Here is a 6,465-nt window from a genome sequence, read left to right as displayed (position 1 = left end):
CACACCCAAGCTCAGTTTGGATCCCTTTTTTTCCCCTGACAGTGCAGTAGGAATAGAGGGGAATTATTGATCTTGGTATAACATGAAAAGTTACCAGAATCAGGTAGATTTGGCATCTATAGTTATGTATTCAAAAGATGATGCCCATTGCAAAGGCAAGATTGAATAGATTGTAGGAGAGATGAGGAGCTGCCTGAACTGATTTGAGATGCACGAAGCTGCTGTATAAAGGACATGTGCAAGGCCCAAGGGAGTCAGTGCAAAGAATCTTGTTAATGTTTATGGGCTTTTGATCAAGTCCTAAAGACAGGCTCAAGAGTTGAGATGTTTTGACTTTGAAACAAAGGCTCTGGTGCAGTTACATAATTTCTATTATTCTCTTTATACTGGTGTGTGTTATTCATCATTCTGATCAGAATATGCTTTGCATCACTGTCCTATTTCTGGTTTGATGATTGTGATAAACTTAGTAACCTTTTGCAGGCTGTGAAGTTGTACACTTTCTTCAGATACTCTGTTTGGCTTGTGAAAGTGCTTTTTGAGTTTTAAAGGACAAAATTTATGTTTGTTTTTCCAGTTAGGGATTACCGGGGGCTAATAATCTAAAACTGTAGGAATGATTGTGATAAACCTAGTGACCCTTTTCAGCCTGTGAAGCTGTACACTCCTTCATTTAGATTGTAAAAGTGCTTTTTAAGTTTTAAAGGACAGACTTTATGAGTTTTTTTATTTCATCAATTAGAGATTATTAGGATCTAGTGGTTGGTATTCTAAAAATATAACTTCTAGTACAGCTTCATCTTTGCCTCTTTCAGAGATTTGCATCCTCTCCATTTGTATGGAATGTACCTGTTGCTGCCATCTCCCTATAACAGAGGGCTATCTCTTTGGTATCCTCAGAATTTGCAGGTTTTAATTAGAATGGATTTATGTTGATTAGAGTTGATGGGATTGAAATGCCATGTAGTTATTAATTTCCTAGTTTTAATTTTGCTACTTAGTCATACGTTACCAAAAATATCTTGGAAATGTGTTTTTTTTCCCTTGTAAAGTGGCAAACCAGAGAAATAAATGCATCATGGCAGGCTGTCATTTTGAGTACAACTCCTGTTAGATCCTGACTTAGAATTCTGAGAATGACTATGGAGCTGGATGAAAATGAAAAGACAGATTTGCAGCCAAGTTTTCTTAGATTTTTTTTGAAAACAAAAATGAACTTTTGGGAATTTCTGCTAGGATTTGATTAATTTCTTTTTTACATGTAAAAAGGAATTATGTTCATTGACATGAACATAATTCCTTGAACTTCCAAAATTTTAAAATGTCCATTTTAATTTTCATCTCTGTAGCAAATGCAGGACAAACACAGTTTCTGGGCAGAAGTCAATATTATCCAGCACATGGAATGTTGTTTCCACTTTTGCAGGTAGGAAAGTGAGGCATAAAATAATGTGTGGTCCCATCTAACAGTCCTTACAATCAATCTAAGGTGCATCTTCAGATCTCACTGAGACAGGATAAGGTGTTGTGTAGGTGGACTGGCTTTGCAGGCTGCTTATCTCTGCAGTGATGAATAAAAGCAGTAACAAAATTTCCAGAGCAGATAAAAATTCAAATGATCCTCTTTCCAAAAGTCTCATGTGGAGCCCATTGCAGCTGAAAGGAGGAGACCAGACTGACATGCACAAGTGGCAGAGTTTTGGACTGGGAATGAGGAATCTGGGTTTTGCAGAAAGCGGGTTCAGTTCAGAGAATGTTTATATTCAGTGTTGGCATTCAACTAGTTCCTGAAACTTCAGGGTAAAAATTCCTGCAAAAATTGATCCTAAAGACGGATTCACAGCTTCTTTCAGCTTCTCTCTTCTTTCTGTAATCAAACCCGTTCCTCACTGAGTACAAGAGCAGTGAATCAAAATTTCTTTTGATAAAAGCATAGCTGAGCATATGTGTCCAAATATGTGCCCAAATAATGCCAGTTGCTGTAATAGTACATTTCCTGCAGATTTAAGTTCTCCTTAATATTCTGTCTATCTGGAGACAGCTGTTTGAAGAAAACAGCTAAGCTTGATCATAAATTTGCCCCGGCATATTTAGAAGTATTTGTAAATATGGTCTAAATGAATGTATCCTATGGACGTCTTTCAGAATACCAACCACCAACTTTGGTCTGCTTCAGTCCTTATTTTAAGTCTATTTCTGGTTTGCCATCACTTGGAAGTTTGGTCAGCCTTCTCCAAATGAGAATTTCCTAAGAAAGAGCAGCCTTTGGGTTTCTTTGTGAAGGAGCAGAACTTTGGGGAACCTCACTGCATTGGTGTAGGCAGACAGAGAGAATCAGGATTCTTCTTTATCTCCTAGGTCAATGCCCCTTTTTTGGTCTGTGCTTGCTCATGGCTGTTCCAGCCTTTGGGTTTAGGTGTAGGTGAAAGATAAATTCAAAGAGATACAAACTCAGGAGGTTGGGAATATTCAAATAATTAACTTAATTACAAATACAGTTGATAATGTTCAACCCATAAATGCCTGTTTTGTGTTGGAGAGTTGGGAATTGGTCAGGTTTCTCCCATAGCCTTGATTCCATCTCAGGCAGTTATAGGAGGGATGTCCTGTAGACACACAGGAACATGACAGGTAAATTGTCCTTCAGCTCTCAGAACCAGAAGGTGAAGATGTGGTTGGAAGCAATTGGTTTCTTGTTTCAGTTGCAGTGTGAATTTCCTGGATAAAAGAAAAAAATCTCATCTTGCAGTTATCCACATAGGAATTTGCACTAAAAAGCCAACAGTTTCAGTCTGACCTATATGACATTGCTGCTAATTATGCATTATATATGCTGCTTTTCCCATTTTTCCATTGTGAGGGGCCTCTTCATTTCTCAGTTCATATGCATTACTCTCATTAACATTAACAAGAATGTAGGTGTTGTAGAGTGATTGTCAATCGGTTTTGATATCATTCCTCAATACTTACCAGGGTCATGTGCTCTAAATAAAGGCAGAATGTCATTCTGGATGCCAGGGTGTACTTGGGATCCTGTTTCCTACAGAATTACACCCTGAAGCTCCTGAGAGCCAATTGTAGATTCCATGGAGCTCTTTTACCTTCTCAGGCCATTCTGATCCATCCAAAGATCTGATCTGTTCATACAACAAAGCTGTCACAGCTATCCTGCAGCACAGAATTCCACTCATCCATGTTGTGGAAGGCTGGTCCCTTATCCAGTTTCCTTTATAATAAGAGTAATAGCTGTGTACAACTGAATTTCTTTGCTATTTTTTTAGGGGATCAAATTCCTCCCTCAAGTAACCAGCTACAGTTCAGCTGAATGAAGGCTAAGTCTTCATTTGCATCATTGCATAATTATTTTCTTCAGCCTTACCAAATCCTTTGTTTATTTTTAAATTTGCATCATACTAAGCAGTGCAGAAACCATGATTAAGAGAAATAGCAGACACTAAGTATGATGATCATACACACAGGATTAAGAGCTGAATTTGACCTCCTATACATTAAGATTTACACAAACCACTTGGTCACTGGCCAGTTCTTAACTCATTTTGAGTGTCCTTTATATTATGATTGAGGAGTAGAATTAAAAACTTTGTTAATGAAAAAAACAACTGACATGATTGAACCAGGCCTTAAATGCTTAGTGTCTGTTTGAATTAGATGAACAATTTCTGTATATTTTGCTACTGTAATGCAGGATTAATATTTTCTGATCATATTTTCATTACTTGTTCACTAAGAGCACTGGGACAACTTGAGTGAATCTTCGTATTTGTAATGGGTCCATCATGTGGGAAAAGATAAATTAATGTGATTCTTGCTATCCTTATTTGGAGAGATCAGGGATGGATTGGGAAAGTCAAACAAAACCTGTGCAGAACTGGCTCTAGTTCAGACTGTATTTTCTACACTGCCTACAACTGTTTGTATTTGATTTGGACACTTTGTATTGGTAGAAGGGAGTCAGGCATAAATGAGGCCAACGCTATTATTCAGTGTTATTAATGATGTTGTCTACTCTTAGTTCCTCAAAAACTAGAAAACTAATAAATTTTACATATTGGAAAAAAATCACAGATAAATCAAACAAATATATAAATTCTTTAAAGTATTTAATACGTGTTAAGAGGACAGGATGATGAATTCAATATTGAAAACCAATATCAAGTTTACAATTATGTACCATTTATCATCGCTGATTGCACAAACAGAGTATTATTGCGGGGAGCAGAATGATGCATAAACTAAAACCCTGATTGGTTTTCTAAAAAAAACCAAGTTAAAATTCATGTTATGTCTGAAAAGCTTTGTTTTTTCTTTTTCAAGCATTATTTTCAGTAGTAATTGTTCATTCAGACACAAATGATGCATATTTAATTTCTTGAGCTTTAATATTAACAGTATAATATTTTTCCAATGTGGATAACTTGTGCTTTTACAAACAATAGCAGGATTCACTTTGCTCTTGTTTTTTGAGGCCCAATTTCCCCTTTAAGCAAAAAGAACATATGGAAAATGAAAAAGTGGAGAGGAACTAGTTTTGAATTGGACATGTAGGAGCAAGCAAATGAAAGCAGCAAAATGCTCTTGAAAGGTGAATGGACTTTGAAGAGAAAACATGTACAAGTGGCTGTTTTTATTCAGCAGGTCTTTTCAAAAGGTAAAATTCTGCCTCCCCAAAAGTCAGCGGCAAAGCTTACAGTGACTTCAGTGTTTTCAAACTGCTGTTGTCTGTGTGAAGGACATACCTGCTCACCTTTACGAAAGAGCTGCTCTTCTTTAAACTCTTGTCACCCTAGCTGAGCCCTGGGAGAGGGAAATGAATTCTTCTCTGGCTCGCACTTTATCAGCAGAATTATTAAGCAGTTTTCTGTGCAGAGTCACTCTTGTAATACACTCTTGCTTTTTTTTTTTTGCTTTTTTTTTTTTTTTTTTTGGTTTTTTTTTTGAAATTCCTTTCTCATTTTCATGTTGGTGTTCAGGTTTCCTGGGGATAACCAGATATCATTTCACCAAACTGAGGCTGTGCACTCATAACTGAGAGTTATTTTGTCCTTCAGAATTTCAACAACTCATTCTGATTTATGAAAGAATCTGGCTAGGCTTGAAGATTCAGCTGGAGTTTACAGAGTTATAACTCTAGTCTAGACTCATTGAGTCAACAATAATAAGAAAGAAGCCAAACTGTCTTTTTATATCTTTTTCTGTAAACTACACATTTTAAAAACAGAAGCACTGAACTAGAACCAGTGTGCTGCAATTCAGTGCTGTTTGTACTGAATGTCTTTTTAGAAAGGGGTTGCATTTAAATAGAGACCAAGAAGAAATGAATATTCCAGTAGTCACCCTCAAATGAAGAAACATCCATAGCCAGGTTCATTGGCATTTACTGGCATCTACAACCCTGCAAACAGACAACCATAGTGCAGAGAATGCCAGAACTTTCCATGGGAAATTACTGAGCTGGATGGGATTTTATATAGGCAAGAAGAGTGGGGCTGAATGCTTTGTCTCAAATATCTGTCAAAAGTCATACAACAGAATGTAATATCTTAGGTTTCATTGATGTCCAGAGCACTCACAGTTTGACAGGCCACTTCTTTGGAAAGTTTTACAAAGAACACTGAAAGACAAAGAAAAAAAATTGTCGCAGCAGGCTTGCCTAATTCATTTTAAGCAGTCTGGTTTAGTCTCTGTGCATTTCTTACCATTTGAAAAGAAAAATCAGGGATGCTGAATAGTTCCCCAAATGGTGACAAAACTGAGTGCTAAACAACGCCATCAGTATAGGGCAACTGGTGGTTTTTAATATTCTTAGACAAACAACAAAACCTAATTATCTTTATTTATTCAATAAATCAAGTTCAAATTTGATCTATTGAATTGTACTAAATATTGAAAATAATTTAATAAATAATCATAATTGCTAATTTATTATTGATAGTCATCCTTAGAATTTTTTGTAGAAAAGAATTAAAAACAGGGGGGGGAAAGATAGGGAAGAATTCACCTCAGGCACCAGTAGTGCTGCAGAACCTGCTTAGGTTGCCTTAGCCATAGGTAATGAAGAAAAATAGCTTGTGGAGCCAGGGAGGGAGCAGAACTGGGCTTGGAAAAGAGAATGGAAAGCAGGAATCTCTCCAGCAGCCACTCCAGCACACAGGGTTGCTCCACTGCCCCATGCTGCTGCCTCAGGTGGCTGGTGCAAGGTCTCAGGAATGCTACAAACCAGCACAGCACAGCAAGGCAAGGTTGGAAATGTGGAGGCATGAAGGCAGTGGTGGAATGAAGTTTTTTGGGAGGCTGGGAGATTGCAGGAAGTCCTTTACGGAGGCAGTGTACCAATCCTGGCCCAAACGACGTCCTTTTTGAAACATTGCCATCACCTGCAGTCATGCACTGGCACATGACCAAGAAACACACAGTGCAGGACAAAGGAGTTTGGCAGCCTCATAT

The sequence above is a fragment of the Corvus moneduloides genome, chromosome 13 (genome assembly GCF_009650955.1).
Source record: "Corvus moneduloides isolate bCorMon1 chromosome 13, bCorMon1.pri, whole genome shotgun sequence".
In the NCBI taxonomy this organism is placed as follows: Eukaryota; Metazoa; Chordata; class Aves; order Passeriformes; family Corvidae; genus Corvus; species Corvus moneduloides.
This window is presented reverse-complemented; position numbering follows the sequence as displayed.